Here is a 26,105-nt window from a genome sequence, read left to right on the forward strand (position 1 = left end):
GAGCTGCCATTGTAGATTACTGGACAGTTAATCAAAGCTGAGGCTTAACACTTCAAATCCAGCTGTTTTTGGCAGCAAATGCTAGCGGGTCACTAAATGCACTTAGCCTAGATTAATATGCCTTTGAGCAATTCTCTTTGGGGAGGAAACAGTTTTCAAGTTAGCATTTATCTTCTGTTAATCATTGGTTTTCCTTAGACTTCTGAGCTAGGATGGTTTTACAGCGCTCTCACAAACTGCCTGGCAGGTTGCTTGCAGCCCGTTAGACACTCAGGATATATTCTTATTGTAGAGGAACAGGGGCAAATCTTCAGGTGGCGTAAAGCCATTATTGATTTGTTGTATTTGCAAAGCTATGTAGTAGTCTCTATTCTTAACAAAACATATGGCTTTTACTTCTCCCTGTTTCATTACTGATATTTCTGGAAATGTGAACAGCAGAATAGGGTTCTGATTTTTCTGTGGTTCAGGGTTGTTCCCTGGAAAACTTGCTATCTTTGTTAGATACCTATCACTTAGTAAAGCCAAGTATGTCCTAAAATAAAATTTCAGCTTGTTAACAAGCGAGTATAGGCAGGGATTCAGCACTCACTCATTTCCAGCATTTGGGAATACTAAGGCTCACCTTTGTCACGTTTTATCTATGCTTATGAAGAGATAGGGTTAACACTTGGGTTGCTGTGCCAAAAGAGTCTCTGATAATTTGTTGGGGGAGGAGGGTGAAATTAGAGTACCAGTTTCTACCTTTTTTTTCCATGTTTTTATAGCTTTACCCTGCTACATCTTGCTAAATAATTCCTATTGCTCTTATTCCTGTACAGCTAAAAAGACCAGAGTAGTACAGCATGAAAACCACAGATAATGGTATGAGTCCTTTCTTCCTTTCCCATGTCTATAATATGAAATGTCTTGCTGCTCCCTGCTCAGCTGATATTGCTACAGATTATTGGAGTGAAAAGCTGTAAAATAGATCCTTGATGATGCATGTGTCTGAATTTAATGGTTATGAAGAGATTAACCTTGATCCAAGAGGAGTGACAACCTTGTCTTGATTTATAACAAGCAGTTATGATACTGGAGAGATTTAATTGTCTTTAAATGTTCTTTGTATATGTATTGTATTGCATTGGCTGCTGTGCTATTTGCAGAAAAATTGTCAGGATTTCTGTGAGTAAACATCTAGTGACCACCTCCAAAATAGATGGTTGGCTCTATCTAAATCTCAGTATGTATCTCAGTGGAGCATCCAATACAGATGTGTGATAGCCGCTCATGATATAACATCTTTCTGAAGGCAGGTGTATATATTCAGAGCAGCTAAGCTCTGTTATTACTGTTCTGACCTTTCTCTGAATAAATCTCACTTTTCAGAAACTCTAGGATTTCAATTACCTGAAATACTGTAAATGGCAAGAACGTTGTAAACTTGGAGGGGTTGTATACCTTAGTAGTAAACAGATCTTAATGAAAGAGAACATCTAAACACAACGTTAATGCTATGACAGCATATCTATTAATGATGAGTTTTGGAAGCATCAGAAGACACCTGTCTGTACTACTGCTGCCTGGCAGCTTGAATGTTCACTGAACTCTGATTTTAAGTGGATTTTCAATTTAAAAAGCAAAAATAACTTCAACAGGCTGTAACACTAGGCAATAGCATTTTATTTCAAAGCATAGCCTATTGTGCCATCTCTTCACAATTGAAAACTGCTTTTCTTTAATTCTGCATGAGTGTGCTGAGAAGAGTAGTAATAACTGAAGAATATCTTATTCTCCTCAGATATGATGTGAGAAGCTGTTATTAAATTTGCCATTTTCAAAAATGTCTTTTGTTGAAGCTTGGTGACTGGCAAATTGCTATAAAATAATACCAAACAGTTAGGAATGCCATCTAAAAATAATTTTATTGCTCTGTTCTCACACTTTGATTTAGCTTTTTAGCCTTATTAAAATGCAGAGGGCGAGGTGGCACATGTTTAAATTTGCATACTGACCCATGTTACCTGGGAATTAAATCAAAGATCAAGCCCATAGTGGATACGTATCATTTCATTTGCAGCGTTGTGAGTTACTAGTTGCACTTCAGGTGAGCTCACATTACAATTTCCCTCCCTTCTGGTAACATCAGTTTTCTTGGCAAGAGGAATTTGAAGTCACTGATTAGGTTTTTAACTTGGCTTTCCACCACCAAATGGATTTATCAGGACTGAAAGTCTGTTTCTGCTTTCTACTGTGAGATGCAGGGAGGAGCAGGAAAGAATAGTTGGGAGTTACTGGAAAATCATGGGTTTGTGGGGAGCCCTAAGGTACCCTCCAGATTTCCTGATGCTTGTAAGGGTCAGCATGTCAGAAGCTGTTATTTATGCATCTGCTGATAGAAAATCATTGAAGACAAGGGCATCCCTCAACTTCCTTTGTAGCTACAGAAGGCTCCCAGTTGTGCTGGCTTCCAACTGGAAAGTTCACTAAGCCTGATGACATCTGGCCGAAAGGCAAAGGATTTCTGGCACACCAAAGTTATTTCAAACACTGTAGCAGTGTACTGAAAACATCTCACCTACTTTTATATTTGCTAGCTCTGAAATAAGCAGACGTGTTAATACCTAAGTTTTCCTTATGCATTCTTCAGCATGGTTTCCTGAGGGTGGCTGGCCAGTATTTTAGTTCGATGTTTGATTTCAGCTTTCTTTGTATTATGTGGTTGCTCACTTTCCCTGTTAAGTAATTGACATGTGCTTCTCTTCACTGCCAAAATGTTGGTGTATCTCTTCCTTCCTGATCTTACTGCTCTTCTGTCAGTTTTGAGGTCCTTCTGCATATTTTTGCATCTTTGAGCTTTTTGCTTTTAACTCTCTCTTGCAGTTGACACCATCTGTATCACACTGCATAGAAGCAGTCTGTCTCAGAGCGGAGTGCTGAAGAGATGCAAGTGCAGAAAGCCAAATGAGCTCCCTCACCACTCACTTCACAGCCTGGTGACAGGAGGCCATGCCTGACAGGGATTTTATCCAGATGGAGACATCAGCTGACAGCATTGGATATTGCAGTTGTTGCACACCAGCAAGAGGTCAGTTCTGAGTTTACCTTTTTGGTTTCTTTAGAAAACGGTGATTGGGATATATTGGAATTGAAGGTGAGTTACAGAACATTGCTTTTCACTAGCACTTGAGTTGCCAATAACTCTGTCGTAGACCAACGCTGCAGAAAAGCAGTTCTGTGACTACACTAATGCTTCAGCTACAAGCTACAGGGGAAGTAAAACTGCAGACAGTCTGTCTACAGAAGGGCTATTTATGTTAGCATCCTTGGTAGTACTTAAAATTTTCTACATCAGAAGAAAAGCAGATTTTTAAAGGATGCACAGATGGGACTGTCTCACAGCTGGATGTAGGCACAGCACAGTGTGTTGGCAATTCTGCCCCCCCGTGCAGTCAACAGAACAGCCCCTGCATCCTAGGGCAGGGCGCAGCTGCAGCCATCGCGTCCCCCGTGGGCTGTGGCTGTGCCCAGCTGACGTGCCCTGTGGTGGGGACCCAAGGATCCCGATATCCTGGCCAAGGAAGGACATGGGTGATTGTGAGGTGATGCAGCTGCACAGTGTCCTACATGGGGGTCAGTGAGCCTCTCATAAGCCTTTTCCACTTGGCTGACCAGAGCATGCAAACAGTTCATGTTCCAAAATACTAGTTTTGTGACAAAACTCATGAAAACGGGAAGAACTTGTTTCCGTATCTACTATTTGTCTGGACACAAGCCTATATTTTCCCATTCACTTGTTCTGCTCCCTTATAATCATGATAATCTTTGAAGCTGACTGAACTGGATTGCTTGTGCCTGTGCATGGGAAGCCCTACAGATTTTTGCCTGGATTTGAATTTGAAGGGATAAGAAATTCATGGGAAAAAAAAAATCTTGTGGTTTAAGATCATTGATGTTGCAGGGCACATGATTCACTGGCAATCCCTGTTTTCTGCTAGGCTCTGTGAATTTAACTGTGAGTTTATAGGATGTGGCTGTGTCTCAAGAACAGTGTCTGCAAGAGATGGAAATCCAATCTGGAAATGGCCTGCTTAAAAATATCCTTGCCAATCTTGACTTCAGTAACTACGCTTATTAGTTCAGTTACTGCTGATGGGATTAGAGATGTTGCTAGTAGAAAACATGCAATTTGCGAGGGCAGCAGTGCTGTTAGGAGGAAGAGACAGCCGCAATGGGCACTGCAATTCGGGATTTTTAGTGTCGTTTGAGCAGTAGACCACCTGCCACAAAGCTTCCCTTTTAATCCATGTAGATGTTATATATTGGTGGGGGAGAATTTGTTTTCGTACAGAAAACATTCAAGATGAATGGACCGTCTTCACTAACTCTTATTAGAGCAGTAAGCAAGACGTTTCTTCATGGTCATCTCCTAACTGCTCCTGTACTCTTGCTTATCTGCCCCCACAGCTGTTAAATAACCTTTTCAATGTTTCACTTGAGCTAATCTGCAGCATACACGCACCAAGAGATGAGGTGCAGTGCCCTTACTGCCTACCAGACCTGAACAGATTGCATTTTGGCACGTTTCGTCGGGGCTGACGAGCCCCCTGAGACATGCTGAGAAGCAGCCCTGATAGCAAATTGATCCGGAATGGCAGCGTGCCCTCCTGTGCTCAGTTCTTGGCAGGCTTTTGCTGGGCTTGCTGGTCACCACGATGGATGCAGCCTCTCTTTGAAAGGGGCAAAAAGTAAAGATCTTTATTTCTAAAAGGGAGTGGGACTGCCTCAAAGGCACTTGAATATTCATTTCCTCTTGGTACTAACAAAGAACGTTGGCAGTGACTTGAAAAGTTCAGACTACACTCTGAACATCCCGCTTCCACTCCACAAAACACTAGATTTTTTCATTGTTTTGATGTTTTCTATTCAAAGCCTGTGCTTTTCCTACCTGCTGAGGATGCAGCTCGTGGATCATACTAATTTGCAGCGGAATGCGATAGCTTCATACCAGTTTGACTCTAACAACATCTCAACACCGATGCTGCTGAGCAGTTGTCATGCCATTGTTTGCACAGTTGTAAATTACACAACATTGTTCATTGCTATTGTAACGAGAGCAAATAGTCCAGGCTGTGGCTGCTGTGTATGTCTCATGTTTCTAAGGAGATGGGGCAACTTTCAAACCTAACATAGGAAAGGCTTCAGCAAAACCGACGGTATGAAAGACTTCATACAGAGCTGGGTGCTGTAGCAGTAGAGACCCAGCAGAGGAGCAAAGAGGAAATCCAGTTGTCTCAGGGGCCTGGCAAAGGCCAGAGCAGCTCTGCAGCCATTGCAGCATTGGCAAGGGTTGGTTTGTGACATACTCTTCCTTGCTAAAAAGGTGATTGGAAACAAGATGGGATTTCTGATATGCTCAAGTTGCTGCTGGGGCTGAGCTATGAGGACTGGAGCCAGATATGTAGGCTGAGAACTGGATTCAAGGAGGGGCACTAAGGGTAGAGAGGATGCAAAACAGAGAAGAAGGTCTTTAGAAATATCCCCAAGTATTAGACAATCAACAATGAGCATTTAATCATCTGGTAATGTGAATTTGTTTTCCCAGGGAGGCTGAATTTCAACACTTTGTCTGCCCAGCCTGATCTTTTGTAATGATCTGATTGCTTTTGATTACTTGAGATTGTCATGAAGGGCATGGATATGAATAACTATAACTTGAGTGTTTTGTCAGTTGGAGGAGATGATCTGTTTAGCTATGCAGGCAGAAGAGCAGCTCAAGTTTTCACATAATCAGCTGCTCAGATGCAGACAGCCTTAAAATTGTGTGCGTGCCAGATAAAGGCAGCTTGTTCTGCGCGTTTGGCATTTGTGTAGATTTTGCAGGCACGTGTGTGGTGGAAGAGCTACCTGTTTAATGAGGGGGACAGGAGTTACTGAGTTTCCTATGCTTTATTAAACTTTTTTTCTTCTTGGGGGAAAGAGAGAGGACCATCCTTCATCTGTTGACCCTGACGTTGTCTGACAGATGAGAAGTTTCAGGCCTTGCTGTTCAGAAACGAGTGTTTTCCAAACAGCACGGGCTGCCATGCTACACACTTTTGTCTTCAAAAACCAATTTTCTTCCGTAGTTAAGATGAGAGTATTTCAAGAAAGAATTCTCAGCCCTGAGGAAACTCTCAGGGCTTTCCTCTGCTAGGAAAATTCAGTGGCACAACGTAACCATTGGTAGCTTTCTAATCAGTGAGAAAATTATCATTTTAAAAAGTGATGTTTTGGTACCTACAGGCAATATCTTTATTATTATTTCCGCTGTTGTTTTTCTCTTGCTACTGCCTTGTTTCTTTGTTAACAAGGATAGATTCAAATGAGTTTATCCCAAGCTTTCAGCTGGTTTTACAGAGTGTTTGCATACAACAGTGAACCACTTTGGGCTGAAAGTCTTACCCTTCGGAATGAATAAGACTAGAATGGTGTGTGTGCTTTATTGTAGTTATCGTGCTATTTCTGTTGTTTTTCACTCTGAACATCCTTCTACTGTGAAGGATACAGTGCAGTTTCTTTGACTGCAATTAATGCCTTTTTATCATTATGCCAGAAACGTACCCTAGAATGATTCTAAGAAGATTTAAGCTCATTTTTATTGAAGTTTTTGTCTTCTCCACAATTCATGACTATGAAATGTACATGAACTGTAGGAGCATGCATCTTCTGCACTTAGACGAAGACAGCTTGCGCCCTTTGCTCAGCCACTACTGTTTTAGACACAAAATGGATGATAGGAAGGGGGGGAAGGCACGGAAAAGTTGGATCCCAGGAAATAAAACACACGTTAAAAGTAGTTTCTTTTCTCAATATACACTTTTAGTAAAACATTTGCAGGGTTTTTGACAGCCTGGAGTTCTTTGCACAGGAGAAGTCTGACTTATAACTGGATAAACATGTTACTACAAAAGAGAAAAGGCTGGGGAATCCTACTGTTTTGGTGAAGTCTTTCTGTGCCATCCATACATGGTTTAAAAAGATCAAAAAAAAAAAAAAACCAATAACAAACTGAATAAAGTATGAACAGAAAAGACACAGGCAAGACCTTTCTTTTGAACTATTGAGCCACTGTTACAACTACTCTGAGACCAGTCTTGATCATTTAGAGGATTGTGCTGCAGAAAGGCAACCCCCATCCCACCCCTCCATCCCCCCCGCCCTTTCTTTCTGGCAGAAGCAGATTGTGTGAGCTTGTAATTTTATTGATTTTCATTAAATAGCTGCTACAATGTGAGGAAACCCCTCAGAACAGGAGCTATACCCCAGAGGCAGGAGGGCTGGTGGTTTCTGGGGTACAGCTTCAGGATGGGGCAGTAATGGGGCATAGCAGCAACCTGTGTGCCCCATCAGGAGCCTATTGACATGGGTGCCTGGCACCATTTGGCAGGGGTGTCTGGATTTAATAAATTCTGAAATATAATAAAAATAATAATGTCTGAAGTGGCAGCTTAGGTATTCTGGTTTGGGGTTTTGCTTTTTTTTTTTTTTTTTGTTCTTTCATGGGCATTAAAAACTAGATGGCATTTTTGCAAACTGAGTAGCACTCGGTGTGGAAACACACTTGCTCATCAGTGAGGATTAACTCCCTGCTGAGCTGGCACGCTTTTCCAGCCTCTCTGCATGCCCAAGCGGGGTGGCCAGCCGTTAAGGGCAAGTCAGGTACGGGCTGTATGCTTTCCCATAGCTTTGAACGCATGGAGAGTGCAGCTGTAACGTGCACCTTGTTGCTGGAGGCAGATCTGCTGCTCCCCTTGAGGTCAGTGCAAACATGCTTCTGCAGGCTCAGTAATGTCAAAGAATGTCAGTGAAAGGAGTATTGCAGGGACTGAGGCACTGCCTTTTATTCCACCAGGTGATGAACCCGAAAAGAGGCTAGGTTTGCCTCTTCTGAATGTAACAGTTCTCAAATAAAAGAATATTGCAGCTTCTGCAACCCTGCTTGGGAAGTGCAGGAACCAATTTTAAACGACTGTTACACAATTTGGAAACTACTTTTTTTTTTAATGATAGGCTTGTGAAACTTATGAATGAGAAATGGCAAACTTTAATGCAGCCCCCGCATATTCTGCACAATCCCAATTACAAGTCTGTTTTTCCTGTAAGTCTTCTATTTTTCCATTATCATTCAAGTATGCTGCATGATCATATAATTACATACAGATAGGTGCCAATTAGTAGTAATGCTACAGCAGACCCTTAAGTCCGTTTCTGACATGCATTTTTCCACTGTAGACATTCATTATTGGCATAATTTTTCTCAGTAACACCTCCACTGTCTAAGTGACAGCAGTACAACTCACCAGTTTGATATTTCTGTTGCATCTGTACAGGAAAAACTGCTGGAAAAGACAACCTATTATTTTAAAATCAGCATTGCTGAGTTCCTGCCGTGTGAGTGTGAAGTTATAGCAGAAACTGGAATAAGCAACACAGCTGAAAGCAGGTCCACAGCAAACATCAAAAGCCAGTCACTCAAGAATCAGTTGTGGGGAGCACCAAAACAAAATACTTTGCCTGTTTGAATACCTGTTGGCACGTTTCTTGGCAAGAAGGTAAGAGTGTTTTTATATTAATTATAAACTAATCATTTGTTGCACCCTTACGTGTATTTAAATATATCCTGTGAAGAGTGCAAACATGATGTTTAATGAGTAATGATGGGATTCAGTGATGTGCTAACACTGCTCTATAAAACTGAAATCTCAACAACAACAACAAAAATTCTTCTCCAGTTCTCTGGTCCAAAATGCTTACTACTTTTCTTCTACTAGAGGCTTCTGAAAATATGAGTGTTCTTTATACAGGATATTGAAATGTGCTGGAACATGTGTTTTTTCCTCTAGTTATTTAGTAATGGTTGCCAGAGCAGTAGTAAACCTCAATCTGTTTGACATCAGTCATTCCTTCATAAGGCTGAGAATATTCAGGGGCAGAAATGTGTAAGATGTTTGTCACAGATGTGCCATCCCAACTTCTGAGTCAGCCTCATTTCAGTAGGCACAGGTTGTTGCCAGGAATACATATAGAGGTATAAAAGTTAGTTATAAAAGACCATGTGTTCTCAGGCTTTATTTGTACATCAAAAGGGTAAATAAATACTTCAGTTTGCTGGATGTCAGATGGATACATTTTATGCAAGAGCATCCAGAACTGTGCTGCTGACATGGGTTGTATGATTTTTCTTCCTAAGGCTTTTGACGTTTTATTTTGTGAATAATCAGGTAGCTTGACTGAAGATACAAAAAAATAATAGTTCTAGTAAAAGGCTTGAGGATGTCGTTGTGAGGAGGGTGCATACATAGAAATACTAATTACACTTCTTTTTGAATGAATATGTGTGAACAAAATCATTCCTTTCATAAGAGTGTCTAGTAGCAGAAGCACACAGGTTGTCAAAGTAAATGGATGGTTATGGATGTCATTTACACATTCTAAATGCTTCTCTGAGGTGAGTAAAGGTACAGAACAGCTTCTATTGGATACATTGCAGCAGATTCACAGGAACACCAAGGATAACCCTTGTAAAATTAGATTAAAAGCAGCCTGCTTTGAATACAGGATTGGTCTGATGCCCCTTCCCACCTTAATTATCCTATAATTCATGTTTATCTTATGTGATTCTGAATGTGAAATCAAATTATATCTAAAACAGCCCCATCACTCACCCAAGTGTGTCTAGATGCCTCTTTACTCTATCCTGCAGTTCTGCTGTGACACAGTTTCTTAAGTACTTGGGTAGGAAATAAGGGAATGTAAGTATAATGAGAGAGCTTCTGTAATTTCCGAGTATGATAAGAAAGCAAGAGTTCACAATGTAGTGCCCAAGTGTTGTAACCTAGTACATGCCTGAGTTTTCTTTATATCAGATGTTCCACAAAGTAATGGTGCTTGTGTAATGTAGGAAGGTGTTTTTTTTTTCTCAGATTGCATGTTCACTTCTGTCATATTGAGCCATAGCACCCTGCTCAGAGAAAATGTATTCTTGTGAGCCTTCGTTCGTGTGCCTGCAGCTTAGCTCCTTGTTGTGCAAACAGAAAAATGGAGAACCTGGAGGCAAACTTCGCTACATGTTAATGTAAGAACTGTGCTGAAATGTAGTAACGAAACACTTTGGAGTTAACAGATCTTTCCTAACACATCTAGTAACCCAGTCAAACATGGCATTTCCTAGGGGGAGAGAATATGTTGATGAATATAGCCTTCAAACCTGTGTAAGACATCCTGACTACTGGAGTGAATGCTAATTCTGCTTCAACCACAGCTGAGAAGTACTGCACTGGGTGATGGAGCACACTGATGTCTTAGCTCCTGTATCCATGTATGAAGTGAGCAGATTGCTTCACTCGTTTCTGGGGAAATGAGCAGATTGCTTCACTCGTTTCTGCGCCCATCCCTTTCTGTTTAGCTGGGGTGTGCTTGGGGCTTTTGCTGCAAATATACTCAGGACAGTCAGTACAGGATGCTGTAGGATAAGTCATATGTTGATACCGGGATAAGCTCATGTGGACCCATTTATTCTGTTCCTCGCAAGCCGCAAATTGCAGCGGGTAGTTTATTTCTGGCACCTGCTCCAACTCCTTTACCTCAGTGCTGTGTTGATGTCTGCAGCATCAACAGATCTGTAGTTGCTTTTGATGACATACCAGAGAGGAGCCCTGGTTTCAGCTGGAGACCACATAAGACAGATCAGAGTTGCTAAGCAAAAGAGGTATAGCTTCAATTTAAGAGGAAAAATAATAATAAGTAAATAAAAAATACCACTTGGAAAATAGTCAAATGCAGATTGCCAGTGCTTTCTCCACTGGCTTCTCAGGAGAGAAAACTTGCCTCCTTCCGTTCTAGTCACCCAACTTAACATTGGGTAGAGTCGATGTTAGGATATGTGGATGGCAGCTCTGTCATGGCACTGAATCTGTTACTTCACTGGGGGGTTTCCTGGTGGGCAGTTTCATGCTACATGAGCAAACTTCCTGTGACTTCAATAACAAATCACCAAATTGTTTATGTTCTGTGGCTTTCCTCTCATTACTCAGATTAGAATATATGGCTTCATAGAAACACATGTTCTTTGTTCCTTCCTAGTCCTACGCATTCCCGTTTGTTAAAAAAAATTCCAACAACACAAATCGGGGGGGGGGGGGGGGGGGGCTGTAATTTTGATTGACATATGGGAAGGGGTAGGCGGAAACAGAACAGGCACTAAACAAAAAGAGAGCATGAGGAAAATATTGGTCTCTTAATGAGCTGGGTAGTACTGAAGCAGACGAGGGACTGTGTGGATAAAGCTGAATAATTTACAGCAGTGGGTAGGATGAAGCATGTAAAAAAAACTAATCTGCCTTGAGTTCCTCTAGGTTAAACTTTGTGCTGCAAAGCAGCAGGCCTAGACTGGCATAAATTGGTGTGAGATGGGGTGTATCCCTGGTCTGATGGGCTTTCTGTCTGAATTATGTAGGCAGAGCAGAGCACACCTCTTGGGAGTAAACTTGGTTATAAAATATATGGTGTAATTACTTCCTGCAAGAGGAGCAGCTCTGGTCCCTGCAGGCTTAGCGCATCTGGTGATGTAAGGCTGGATCTTCTAGCCCAGCGTTTTCCCTTTGGGATAAGGCATGGCCATTAGTTGTCTCTCTCTGCACCTTCTGGCAGTCTTTTGCCAAGTGCTGATGGTGTGCCTGCCTCTTCAGTCATATCAGTTGCTGAAACTCATACTGGGTGGGGGGCAAGTTCTGAAAGCCATCTACAGCTCTGGATGGAACAGTTCCATTCAGTCTTTTACTTAGTGATTTTTGTGATTAATTCTTTAAGCAAATGTATTCGTTATCCTCCTCCAAAGAGATTCGAAGGAAACCCTGCTTGAGTTATGACACTTAGTTCTCAAAAAAAATAAAAAACATGACTTGTAGGGTTTTAACATACTTTCTATAGTAGTTCCATGGCTCTTAAGTCTATAAATACTACATTTTTCTTTGCTGAACATCTCTTCTTCCTAACAGCTTTGCTGAAACTTGAGTTTTTTCCAGTTCTGCTCTCAATTCTCACACACAGATCAAGCTCATGCTACAGTTCTTAAAACACCCAGGCACCTCAGTTGCTTTCCTGTCCAAAAAAAGCCCCCAAGAAAACAAACAACCAGGCAGGATAGCTGTCTGCTGACCACGGTTTTTATTCAGCCCTGAAGGTTTTATCTGTTCTTATATATACACAATCAAAATAGATGTAGGCACTTGAGGGGATTTTGCTCTTACTTGCCTGTGTGCATATCTCATGCCTTTGGAGCTCTCTATGATACTCTAGTAATATAAGGGACCTTCAAACATTACTGCCTCATTTTGACGGATTACCATAAAATAAATGGCTTGAGTGTAAAGAAGAATCAATTTTGTTGTGATTTTAGTGCGAATCAAGTCAGTGTAAACTCGTGGTAATCCTGTTCTGCTATTCACATTCATGTAGTCATTAAGAAGGGATTTTTTGTTTCCTAAATGGATTCTTGCAGCCTCCGCCCTAGGAGCCCAGATCCCAGGGTGCTGTGCAATTCGCTACAACACTGGGCCTGTGCAGTTTTCAGGGGAGATGAATTTTCTAGCAGAGAGTGCTGGAAAATAGTGGGATCAAATTTTGGAAGCTCCTTGTGGTGAGTGAAATATTTTTCTACTTAAAAAATCTTGCTCAGGAGGTTGTTGTCTCTGGACCTTTGTCTCCCTGAAAAATCAATGTAAGTTTTGGTTTCTTTCTAAAGCCCTTGGAGCAGTGTTAGGAATTCTGTGTGTGTTGGTACCAGAGTAATGAATAAGCTGGTCATCTTTTCTGTGCCTTGATGTCATCACTGCTGCTTGAAAGTTGTTTGATTCAGAGACAGGAAGAGACTCATTTGTACACAAGCGCTCTGGCTTGATAATGATTTTGGTATGAAGTTCTTGTTTGGGGAAAAAAAAAAAGGCAGAAGGTCAATTTTAGGTTGTCTATTTGAGCCATAATTTCTGGGCCAGTTTACCTGCTGCTTTGGAGGAGTGTAGCAGAATAAAAGGCAGTGGTAGAAGCTGTTCTATGTAGTAGGTGGACACCGTGTTTTTGTTGTGGCATTTGATTTTACGGCTTTGACAATAAAATAGCATTTCATTATCACAATGTATGGAGGACCCTATGGGCCTATTTTTAATACTGACACCGTTTGCTTCTGTCACAGTAAGAGCTGTCCTTTATATTTTAAGCAAGAAATAATATTCCTAGAAATTACATTTTAAATGATAGAGAACTATAAGCAGATTGAGAAATTGTTCTCTAAATCTTTCTACTTCTATGCAATAGAGTAAAAATGTAAAAATACGCAAAAAAAAAAAAAAAAAAAAAAAACACAATCGTGATCTCTCAACCTCCAGCACGGTATTCTCTACGGTGTAAGCTTCCACAGAGCAGCTTATTTTCTTCCACTTGGTAGTGAAAGTAAAGGGTTGGTTTAAATTAATTGTATAGAAAGCTGAAAAGCAAGCTCAGAGCTACTGGTACACTTATCCTGACTGTGGATGAAAACGGATTTTCAAACTTGAGAAAATAGAGTTTGCCAGGTTTGGTCCGAACAGCTCTCCTGGGCCAGTACCCTGCCTCCAAAATGCCTGGCTTCCTAGCCAGGAGTAAGAACCCTTCTCCACCTTATGTTTTGTCTTGTGTGTTTTTTCTTCTTCCTAGAGTCTGGCATAAGCAGTAAGCTGTATTTGCATTCCAGGACTTCTTTTTGTTCTTTGTGTTTAATACCCATAGATTTCACTTCATTATTATCATTCTGAAGATTAGAGTTGGAATGAGATTTGCTCCTCCTTTAAATCCCCTGTGTAATTCTTCATCTTTAGTGACATACTGAGGCAGGGAGTCCCATGTTATAACTAACCACTGTGAGAACAGACATTAGTGTTTTGCCTTTGGGGAGGGTTTGTGTGACCTGCAGACCTCATCTGTACCACATTTTTTCTCTTTCCTATATTCATAAACAACTTCTAAACAGGTGAGGAGGATAAAGCCACTGTCAAAGAACTAGTGTGTGTTTGCCTGTCTGCTCTCTGAACATCTGTTTGGTGGGGAAATGGGGGAGCCAGGCTGAATGCATGAATATCAGGCAGCTAAAAATCCGTTTTACATGAGCACGTTCTGTCTTGTTGGCTCTCTAGGTGTCCAGAGTCTGTTCATGTTTGCACATACCTTGTCTTGCAGAAGAGAAGATAGGCAAGGGTTGGAAATGCTGTTACAACCACTTGAATGGCCTTGCTCCACTGTGTCCAACGTTTGCCTGTCAGGATGCTGTTAAGAATTAGAGGGGTCAGAGAAAAGTTGAGGGATTAAATCGGCAAAAGAATGCTTCAGACTGGCCTGCAAAATGTGGGATGAGAAAAAGAAATCAGCTGAGGCTTATTCCTACTTGGATAAAAGGTGTTACCACCACAAGCAGGCTAAAGGTTAAAAACTGGATTACAAACAAAGAAATGTTGGTATCAGACAGCTATCAGTAGTTAAACGTACCTGTCTGTATCTGTACCAAGTGCTCCTGTGCATGGTTAGAAGTGACCTTTATTTTCAAGGAAAATAGCTATAATGTCACTTAAAAGTAAGTGCTGATATTAAGAATACTTCCACTTCTCCGATAGTTGCCTCAAAACACCTCTAGTCATATCTTGTATGAATTAGCCTCTGAATATCTAAATTTTCAAAAATGGATCTAACATTGTGCAAGGCTAAGATACAGACCAGTTTGCAACTGTGTTCATTCATTTGAAATGTCATTGTTTAAGCAATAAGCACTTCTTCCATCCTGTCTTCTATATGCTTTATAAGATAGTGTCTTTCACTTTGTGTTCACGTCGGGGGTTCATTATCATTGTGATCACAACAGTGATACCCTCTTTGTGTGAGAACAACAGCTGGCCGCAATGTTTCATGAGTATATGCAGTTTAAAAAAAAAGTGCAAAACAATGATTTCTATAGACCTTCCCCCTGCTTTTTATCATCTTTCAGAGGGCATTTCAATGCACTCCTTTCACATTTTCAATCCTTTATTTTTGAAGAAAGGAAATCAGTGACATTCTCTCAGTTATGGATGTGCTGAGCTGACTTTAGCCAGAAAACTGGTGCATCAGAGCCGCGCCAGGGGAGCTCTGCAAATCCTTCTCAGCGGCATCATTCTTCCACAAAAATCAAAACAATCCTCCTGATTTTGGAGACATCACTTCTATACTCCCTGATTTTAAACAAACGTGCTGCAGTGCTTTGACTACTGACTGTCCTCTCCACTTGGAGTTTTATCAACAGTCAGGAGAAAGATGCTAGCTCAGTAATTAATCCACTTCGCTATGATACTTGGCCACTTTGGGGAGAAAATGTTACTGTTTAGACTAAATGGGTTTTTTCTTAAACTGACTAGATTTTTCAAGAAGAAGCCAGTGCAGCTTCCCCAGGATCCACAGTGCACTAGAGCCAGCAGGAGGTTTTCTCCGACATAAATACTGTTCTAATCTTCTTCACACCAGCGCTCTGCTTGATATGTTTCTCTGGCTTTGGGTGGTTTGAAATCACCTTGTTTTTTCCTTCAAGTCTTTGCATGAGCCAGATGTCAGTTCTGGGAGGCTGCCCTAGTCACATTGTGCTTGTCTTGAATGCCATGTTCTTCTCTGTCAGTACTATGCTGGAAGATGGCCACAAAAAGTTGGGATGAGCATAAATATTCTCTGGAAAAAAAACCACGGAAGTATAGATATTTTGATCCTGATTTATGTCTATGGTAATGTTTGGGGGTTTTCTTTTGAAAATATATTTTAAGTTCATGATCTAGCACTGAAACTTCCACAGCTACTTAAGGAACTGCTTTAATGCCTTGTAGAGGAGTCTCAGAATCCCTTTGGGACTGTAGGGTGTAACACCGGTACCTCGTTCTCTAGAAGATGGCAGGTGACTTGTGTTGGCTTTCTGTAGTACCTTGAGATGGGGTAGTGACTGACGTCAGATGGCTGCAGTCTTCCTGTCTACACACCACTGATTTGACCTGCTCTGCATGTTAGGATCTTGATGTTACAAGTGCTAATGAATGACTAGGGGAAGGAAAAAAAAAGGCAGCAGAATAATGAAAGAAAGAAAGCTGAAAAAAATAAATGCCTCAGACAACATTTTATAGGGCAAAAAGTTGTAAAAAATTGATAACCTTTCTTGGAAGAAATGGGTAAGCAACAATTGCAAGTGTTGTTTCAAGTACATGGTCAATAAATTCAAGAGATTATTTTATTGGAAGAAATAATTTCAGCTATTTAGGCACCTTACTGGGGGTTACAGTATAAAAATACTTGCAGTATGCAAATGCACACACATGTGTGTGTATATATATATATATGTGTGTGTGTGTGTGTATATATATGTAAACTGGAAAGGCCTGCCAGATAAACAGCAGACACTGAAGAGCAACAAAAATAAGAGGATGCATGAACAATGGGAGGAAGATACCAGAGATTTAATGAACTAAAAGTAAAGCGTTTGATATAATTATATGAAGAACGCTTGTTTTTCCTCTTGTAATTATGATTGAATAATGAGGGCTGCAGTGTCTGCAATGAAATTGGAGAGTAAATAACAGCTACTTTCAAGAAGGGACATGATTTAAAGCATAGTATTTGATTTAAATAGTCTCTTTCTCAATTGAGGCACCAGGGAGAAAAAAACACAATCTGTTCAAGTCAGAGGGACCAGATCTCTTGTTAGTGTATGCACCAGTATCCTTGCAATTAATTTCAAGGCAGCTGTTTTGATTTATTCCAGCTATGTTGTGCAACAATCGTGGAGGCACTGGGCTGCCTCACTTGCGTGGAATTGCCATTCATGTCTGGGCTTCAATAAATCATCGTCAGGCATCCCAAATGAGGGAATGGGATTTGCTGTGTGGCCTTTGGATGGGAGGCTGTGGAGAGGGGAGAGGGGCCAGGCAGTCAGGGAAGGATGCGTTTCTCCTTTTCCTCCCTCTTCTTTGAGTCAAAACATTCCTCCACCATCACCAAGAGCAGGCTAGCTGAAGAGCAGTTACTGAGTAAGGTTCAGACAGCCCAGGGACTGCTGTACTGAGCAGTCAGTCTGGAAATTGCTGTGAGGTTGGTTTAATTACATAAAGATGCTGCTGTGATATACTAGGGTTGTTAGAGACCCAATATTCCCAGAAAAGAGGTTTGTCTTTAAAATCGAATGACTAAAAACAATTCAATTAAAGTTTTAGCACTTCTGGGAAGGGTTTTATGATGTAGCCAGAAACACTGGGTTTACTTCATCCTGATTCTTTGCCACCAAGCGCTGCCTTGTGGGGACTGATGTGTGCTCAGTGCCCCCCTGCAGCCCACACCACGCAACTTTGGCGCCTCCTGCACGGGTCCCAGCTGTGTCCCAGAGGCCCCACCAGTGGGGGAAAGCGGGACCCATCCTGCTGGTCCCTTGGGTGCTGCTGGACAGGCCTTGCCTAGCCTCCTTTTCTCACCTACACCTCGTGTGTGGTGGGTGAAAGTGGTTCCTCTAGCCTTATCCGCCTGTCGATTGGATGTCCAACCCTGAGCAGGCTGTCCTAGGCTGCACATTTCAGCCAAAAGTTCCCATCATCCCATAGCAGTCCCTGTCAGACAATGAAGATGGGAGCACTCCTGTGAGCTGGCTGACCCCAGGAAGGCAGACGGATGGTTTGGTGAAAAGGTCCAGCCTCAGCCGGCAGCGTGCTGCTGCAGAGCAGCTGAGCTGCACATGTCAAGATACCTTCCTGAGCCACTTGGGCTCTTTTCTCTGCATGACAGTAAGGTACATAGGAAATGGGTCTGTTGGAAGCTTAAATACTATATTTAATGCTTAACAGGAACAAGGTAAGGTTTTTTCCTTCAGAAATGTATGAATGGTATTTACCTCTTCTTCATTTCTAAGGAGGATGACATTTCTCCTAGGGAACTCCAAAGGCTGAAATGAGCTATTTTAAAGCTAAAACATTTTTCATCTTCAATCTACTTATCAAATGCCACTCAAATATAAGAAGCGGAAGGAGCGACATGCTGACAGTGAAAAACCTCCACCTTTCAAACCTCATGATCTGCTTAGTACCCAAAAGCTCCTCTGTCGTTCTGTGGCAGCACACAGCGCTGCTTTAAGACCGAACATTAGAATATATATATTTTTAAATTACCACCTCTTCTCCAGCAGAACAGGAAAGCTTTTAACCACTGTCACTGGGGCAGAAGGCAAAATCAATACCTACAATTCTTTGGCAAGGTGCAGCTTCTTTCACTTTGCTTTCTAGTAAATCAGAACCTTACAGCCATTTTCTTTTGCCAGTTCAGGATTTTAACATTTTCTCTCTTATGCAAGAAAATGCACTTAGCCTTACTGCAGATCAGGACAAAATAATGAGATTTACTAGTTGGATCCAGCCTTGCCATGGGTGTTTATGCTAGTAGTTGTGTCAGACTAGAGGTTTTCTATCTGACTGTGCTGGGAATTACAGCAGTTGAAAAGGTGTGTGTAGAAGCGAAGCTGTCTGTCTAGGCACCCCCTCCTCCCCTCAACATTTGCTCCTTTGGTGTTTCTCTGACAGCCCTTTTGTGGTGTTGAACTTTTGCATGAATGCAAGCTGGGAAGCTTGTCATCAAATGGGCTTTCAGTGTAGAAATGTTTGTAGCTAGAATTATCTAGATCCCAGATCATAAGGATTTAAAAGGGAGAATAAAAGGGATTTTTGGAGGCTGGAATATGTGGATTGTTTGCTGGAATTTATTGTGCTGATGAATTAATACAACTGCTATACTACGACTTAATGATAATACATGAAAATAACATCCTAATGAAATTTGAAGACCGCTTAACAGAAGTGATTAGTGTTGCAAATAAAAAAAAAAATTAGGCTTATGAACCAGTGATCCTAAGGCAACAAAATGAATATGTAAAATCTATAAAACACTGACTGTGCTTAAGGGCTCTCTGCTGGCTTTCTGGGCTCCTCAGGGTAGAGTTCTGGCCTCTGCAATCCTCCCGCTGTCAACACTACTAAGGTGAACAAACAAAGCTGCATTGCTATAACAGCGAAGACTGCTGAACATCTTTGTATTTCTGTGAAAGATATCCAGCAGGGCTAGCAAGTGTTAACTGGGTCCGATTTAACTTGAGTCCAGTCTGGCAGATCAGGTAGGCATGAGTGCATGTTGACACAGAGCTCTCAAAATAAGGGACATTCGTTGCATATGTTCCTGCATAGTGTCCTCATCTCCCTTCACCAAAGAAATGCCATTGACATGCTCTTTCCACTGATCTTCCCATGCAACAAAAAACCTTGAGCATTGCTGGGGGAAGCAAGTCATCTGAGCGTGCAAAAATAATATAGTGTGTTCTGTGGATTTGCATTTCATTCCCTATTAGAAAACCACTAGCTTTACTTTTTCTGAATGCATTTAAAATCTTTTTTTTTTTTTGACTTATAAGCACATTGAGGAGTATTTACTTACTAGAAGTGTAATGTGCTTTTGTGGTTTTCTATTATGACACCTGCCAAAATATTGAGAGTATTTTGAGTTGATATTTTTCACTTTTCCCAGCCCCAGCAGGAGGTATGCTAGTCCTGCTTCATACCTAGTTGTGGAGGTTCAGGGAAAGAATAACGTAAATATTTATCTACTGAGTAGCTATAGTATCCTCTATTCAGCACGAGCTGACCTTGATTTCTAAAATTATGTTTTAAAGAGATACATTTATCTGTTGTTGGTGTCAGTGCTTTAAGTACTTCTTCATCACAATAGCACCAGGGAGATGGTACTTTTGGCTTCTGTCAATGAACAGTTTAGCACTTTCAGTGAGTATGTGAAATCGTAAATGGCCTCTAGAGAAGCTACTTGTGTTCTTTAATTCTCTGATTACTCATTACCTTTTGCATGGGTGGAGCAGGCCCTAATGTCCCAGAAGGCAGGAGCACTGTGATAAGTCAGAACAGATTGTGCGAAATGCAGTAAATGGGTGCTCAGAATGGAAAGGTCAGAAAGTGTGATGCACTTGTGACTGCTGGCCCCTAAATTACCTTTGGAATTTCAGCCTCTGCATTGCTGAAATATGCCTTTTTCCATTAGCTGAACTGAAAGACCTTTGCCAGAATAGTAGGTGCCAGGGCTGTGCCAAATTCGCCGACATTATAATGCCAGGGCTGTGAATCCCTCTGGGTAGGATTTGGGGGTTTGTCCGTCCTGTGGAGATGAGGGCACTGGAGTCAAGTGCCAAAGCCCTGCTGAAGGAGGGGCTTTCTGGAGCATCCCTACAGTCAGCAGCTTTAGGAAACCACTCCTGGGCCTAGCGCTTTTGACGCTTTCCAGGAGCTATACGTAGAGACTCCAAAACCTGGAGCTACATCAAAGCTGTATGGCCCAGGACACTTCCCTGTCTTCTAATCCTATGGGGTTAAGGCAAAACCTGCTCCTGCCCTGGCCACAGCTTCTGCTTTTGTGTTGGGCTGGTTCCCAATCTGGGCAAAATTAAAACTGGGGTGTGATGTGTACCGAGGTGTGTACCTGGCAAGCAGCTTGGACGTGGTATTGTGAGGGTCAGGTGCTGAAAAATCAGGTGCAATGGAGAAGATCTTGCACATAAAACAGGAAAACGAATCTCCTTCCACTAAAACTGTAGCTCCCTCTGAGACAAGGAAATGGACCTGACTGGTGTGTAGAAAATGAGTTGTGAAGAAACATCCTTGCGAAGCCCTGCATTGCCTCTTCCCTTTTCAGCCAGTGTCTAACCCGTCACACAGGTTTGTACTTTAGCTGCATTTTGCCAGTTGTTCTTGCAGATAAATTTCCCCAGGGCTGCATGGGGCGAGGAGGAAGGAGCAGAATCACTTTGTTTTGATTCCTGTGATGTGCTAGGGGTACTGGCTGTGCCATGCTTTATGATACAGATTTAGAGTTTGATGGGCTGTAAGGCAGCAAAAGAAATGGGTTTGCAAAACCCATGTCTCCTTTGCACTCAGCAGTGCTTCTTTCCCCACCGGAGCAGGCAATGAGCAGGCTGTGTCCCAGCAGCCAGATGCAGGCAGCAAAGCTTTGCTCTACACAGATGCGTGGGCATCTGTGTAGGGCTCTAGTGTAAATCCTTCATACTTCTTCATTTCTTTCCAGAGCATCTAGGTTCCTCAGGCACTTAGTTGCCATAGTTTAAAAACAACAAAGCCATTTAAACCCCCCAGAACACACTGGCAATCGGTGTGATTCAGGGTCTGCTGTTTTTTTTGAGAAGGAGATCTGAATGCCTTAATCATTGAGGGCTTACCCAAACAGGTTCCCAATGAAGAGTGCCCTAAATATCCTGGCAGAACTGGACTGAGATGCTGAACAATGGACTCTCTGCCTAATATAAATCATGCCTTGGTTTTCCATGAAAAATCTAGAACATAAATAATAGCAGCCACAAAAATCAGGGAGCATTGTATCTCCCCGCCTTGCCCCTGCAGTATGTTCCCTTCTGGGTAAAGCAGCAGACATCCATTGTTAGCCACCGAGTCAGCAGTATGTGAGGAATCTGTCAGAAACAAAACCGTTCTGTGCCCCTAGCGCTGCCTCCAGTCCTTACTGCTGGCTCTGGTCTTCAGCAGACACGAGCATTTTGAGGCTGGAAGGGATGCTAACATTGCAGCATGGTTATTTTTGCAGGGCCATGCAATGTGTGGGTAGTTACGTCTCAGTGAGCGTGGATACACCAGCCTGGGAGTGCCCCAGGTCTGTAATGCCATGGTGTTGCAGAGAGGGGTTAGCTAGGGCCAGGTTATTTCACTTCTAAGCAATTTTACTTGTTTGTGTGTGTTTATTTCAGTTCAACTACTATACTTTTTTTCCCCCAGCTGAGCTGCTTGCTAGTACTGTGTTCAGAAATAAGTGTGCAAGTGATAGGGGGTCTTGCTGGGCAGTGGCAAGTCTTGAATCCCATTGAAGAGTCATTGAACGAAGTGCACAAATAATGAGACCTACTGTTCCACCCTGTATGTGCTATTAATTCATGCTTTGTCTCCCCAGGAAGCCAGACAGGCTGGTGTCAAGAACCAAAACCGTCCAGGATCAAGGACATCTTAGGCAAGTCTTGCAACAAGTAACCTTGGAATAAACCCAAGGCCTCAGCCTGGGCTTCCCTTTGCAGAGGGGAATTTCTCTGTGCTTCAGCTGCTGCATACAGAAGGTGCTTGTGTGGCCCATCCTGAGCTGGGGAAGGGGAAAAGAGGAATGTAACTAGCCTTTGCATCCACTGTAGTGGAGAAAGCCCGTGTTACGCTTGCAAACCATGTTTCTCTGAGGATCACTGAAAGGTAATAAATCCATCATTCATTGTAATTTGGGCAGATGTGTTACAGCAGCCGCCTGCAGCACCCTATCTCTGTGGAGGGAGCCGGGCTAATCTTTATAAAACCAGCTTTTTGAAAAGTAGGAATTATCCCTAGCTAACATAATATTTAGTTTCAAAACTGTCGCTCCTAGCAGATATCTGTTTTTTAACCATTCTATTAAATAAGTCCTTTCTCCTCTTCCATTTCAAATGGATTACTTTCATTAAATGCTTTCACAACTTTTTTTTACACAAATCAAAAGAGAGATCCTGGTTTCTTTGGAGACCTGTTAAACATCACAGACCACATATTTTTTAGTTTCATATTCAGTAATGTACTTTTGCATATTTTTAAGAGAGTAGGCAGAAGTATTTGCCTTACTTTATTATGTCTTTAATGGAAGTGAGAATTTACTGCTGAGCATTTTCATAAAATGAAAATAAAAAAAAATCTGACTAGGTTTAAACATTTTACTTTAATTCTGCTGTTTCTTATTTCTAACACTTACCTTCCTTTTAAATAAAATGTGATTTAAAAGCAGAAAGTAGAATTTGTCAGAAGTGTGAAGCTGTAGGAATAGTTTCTCTTCATAACGTAAAAAAAATTCAAATAAGAAATCCCTCAAAACTGAATTTCACCGGGATTAATTTTGTTAAAAAGCGATGAATACCTGTCAATAAAAACTATCTAGTAAGAAGGTAGAGACCAGAAAAAGTACTGCAACTTTATGCCTGTATGTATACCCCTTGTTTTCCCATGCATGTTTCAGGTGCAGTTTTCCGTGGGTAGGAAAAACTAGGGTACACCCTGCACCCTAAAACATGGGATCTGATGCCATTTGATTTAACAGGCTGTTGTAGCCCAGTGCACTGCTGGGGGTCTCCTTGGCCATGATCTCCACCCACGTAGGAGCACGCACCCTGTGCTGGAAGGGCCCCTGTCGCCCTTGGTGAGCGTCGGGTGAAGAGGTACGGAGCAGCACTAAATGAACTGACGAGAGCAGAGCACTTAGCTTTACCTAGATGCCGTTCGAAATTTCTAAGGTGTTGCAAAATATGAATTAATCTTTGCATTCACTGACTAGATAACTATTATTGCTATTACAAAGCCAGCACTGGATAAGAGCCATGGTACAGTTATTGCTTTTGCTATCTCTCTTCCAGATGTAGGACTTAGTCCTATCAAGTGGCAGCCTTCTCCATTAATGTGAAGCTTCATTTTGCATGGGAAAAATGGGAGATTTCAAAAACATTCATTGGCTGTCTAAACTGCTCCCACTGAAGTTCTGCCAACGCTATGTGCTTCAGAAAATTAACTGGAATGTTTTATACTTCGGGCGTTTTGGCCAGTTATGAAATAGGAAAAGAAAACACGAGAAGAAGCAACAAACTACATTGCCAACCCAAATGGGTTCAGCAAAAGTCTTTAGTTTATTTGTCAGTGCACTCTTTTAAAAATCTGTGACAGATTCATTTTTTATTTAAACAGGGCAGAAGAAAATTTAAGCTTCCAGTCCTTATGGCTCCAGGGAAAAATGTCATTATTTTTTTAGAATGGTTTGTTAGATGACTTTTTATTTTTCAGTTAATCTCGTGGCTTTTGGGAGGAGTTCACCTCTTGACTCTTCAGATCTGGTAATAACTGTGTCTGGAGAGGGACAAAGAAGCTTACCCGACTTCTTTGTCATCCCTGAAATGAGGCAAAGATGAGTGCTGCAGGGCTAAGACTGAGAGGCAAAATCAGGAAGATTGAAAGTGGATGTTTGGTCAAGTTTAGTCAATCTACCTGTATTCAAAATGAACTACATTAAATGCAGTAACCGTGTGATGGCTCCTGACCAAGGTTGGCTCTTTAATGGTAATCTAGACTTTAAGGGATTTGGTTTCTTACATCTAACGAGTACAAACAGAAATCACCTCCTCTGCCACATGTATGAGGAAATGGAGATGTCATTGAATAAATGGGTTTTGTGAGACTCTGCTTGCCTTTCTGCTACAAGAGTGTTTTGCAGCAGAGCTGTGTAACGATGAGTTAGAAGTGCTTCTCTGTTCTCTCCTTCTTCAGTTGAAATTCACTCCTTTGGAAGACAAGATAGATACAGCCCATATGGTGACTGTCCTATTCCAAGGCAGAACAGTACAAAAGGATCAACATTTACCTAAAGCAGCCCTGTTACTGGTTGCATCTCTAGTCTCTAGAAAGTTATCCATGTCTGGGTTGTTTTGCCCCTAAAATCGCAGGCTGTGTGTGCAAACAGATGGGGAAGTTTATATTTGTGCAAGTGGAAGCTTATTGAAGAATGGGGAAATCTACATTTTTTCCTTATATTTTAGCTGTCTGTATGACCAGGAGGCTGATTTTGTGTAACTAGGGGATGAATCTTGCTCCCATGTGAGTGCATGTACTAGACACTGCCACAAGCAGTGAATCCTGACGTGTGCAGGCGGCTTACAGAGCACTGACCACATAGATCTAAGTATTCTCTAGAGAAGTCTCCTTGCTGACGGCTTATATTCAACATCTAAGAGAGACTAAATTGTGGAGCTGTATTTATGGAGGAAGAAATGTAGCCTCATCTTCTGAAGCCATTTCATTGAGTAGTTCTTTGCTTTTCTCTCTTTAGAAGTTTGTTGCACACACTGTTTGGTTTTGTGCTTTGACATCCTGAGATTTAATACACATCTCAAAGCTACCCTTTTTTTCCCTCTATCTGTTTCTCTTTCTCTGCCTGGCAGGCTCAGATAACAAACGTGCAGAGTACCATTCTATGCCATAATGCCATGCTTCTACTGTTGAGAGCTCATTTTTTGTTTGATTTCTGGTTTCTGTGGTTACCATCTAATGGAGAAAAACACAGCAGGGACATGAAGAATAACATACAATGATGTCAGAAAAGCTGTTAATAGCAATTGTACAATTTATGCTTTCTGTGCCTTGGAAGTACCCAAAACATTAGTTTTCCTCAAATACCTGAGTCAGGTTGAGAATATTATTATTTTTTTTGGTAACTTTCTTTCTCGCCTTGCTGCATGTAGTCTGCTATGCAACTTCATTGGGTTGCTGGGTGGTTGCAACTCTGGTAGTGAGATGAAGCGTCTTCCCTGCCTCAGTCTCCAGGGAGTGCCTCTGTAAGGCTCCTCGACAGCACAGGCAGCTTGAGGAGCAGGGCATGTTGCCCATGGGTGGCACAGCTCACCTTTGCAATCAGCTTTGCAAGCTCCAGAGCATCAACAAAGAACCTAAACGTTTATTTAGCAGTCTAGAAATTAATTTAAAAACCTAAAACCTTATCAGCCTGCAAGAAAGTTAGAATTTTCTTTTTCCAGAGACAGCCTATTGTTTAGTGTTGGTCTGCAGTACTTTGAGATGCATCCTTGGTGAGTTTTGTTCTGGAAACCTGAATTTTCCTCTGAAATCCCTCCTAAAGAGATGCCATAGAATGCCTGGCCTCTGATGCAAGTAAATACTAAATAAATGCATCAGATACTGAGCTCTCAGTCGCTCTGTAGTTACCTCCAGGAGGGAAGGAAAGTGCAAATACCTCTCACGTTCAAAGAGTTTCACAGTTATTCTTAGGTGAAGCTTCTCTGTTTCTCCTGATGGGAAATCTCACTGGAAGAAGTCAGGAGATGCAAGCACAGGAATTCAATCTATTTATTTATTTATTTATTTTGAATAAAAGGCATTAGAGGTATTCCTTATTTTGTTGTAAGCTGAGAACTTGAAGGAGTAGGT

At 41.6% G+C, this 26,105-nt stretch overlaps 1 long non-coding RNA gene across 4 annotated transcripts in view; it reads left to right on the top strand.

The window, feature by feature from the left end:
- LOC121068127 overlaps positions 1-26,105 on the top strand; it is a 60,541-nt gene that overhangs the window by 22,780 nt on the left and 11,656 nt on the right. For 2 of the 4 annotated variants that reach the window (XR_005818633.1, XR_005818634.1), the window contains exons 4-7: positions 822-864; positions 2,866-3,070; positions 8,355-8,576; positions 22,066-22,659. This is a non-coding gene — a long non-coding RNA (uncharacterized LOC121068127). Of the gene's footprint in view, positions 1-821; positions 865-2,865; positions 3,071-8,354; positions 8,577-22,065; positions 22,660-23,533; positions 23,647-26,105 lie in introns of those variants that run through there. The other 2 variants (XR_005818635.1, XR_005818636.1) reach the window with 2 other exon arrangements.

This window comes from Cygnus olor, chromosome 3 (genome assembly GCF_009769625.2).
Source record: "Cygnus olor isolate bCygOlo1 chromosome 3, bCygOlo1.pri.v2, whole genome shotgun sequence".
NCBI lineage: Eukaryota > Metazoa > Chordata > Aves > Anseriformes > Anatidae > Cygnus > Cygnus olor.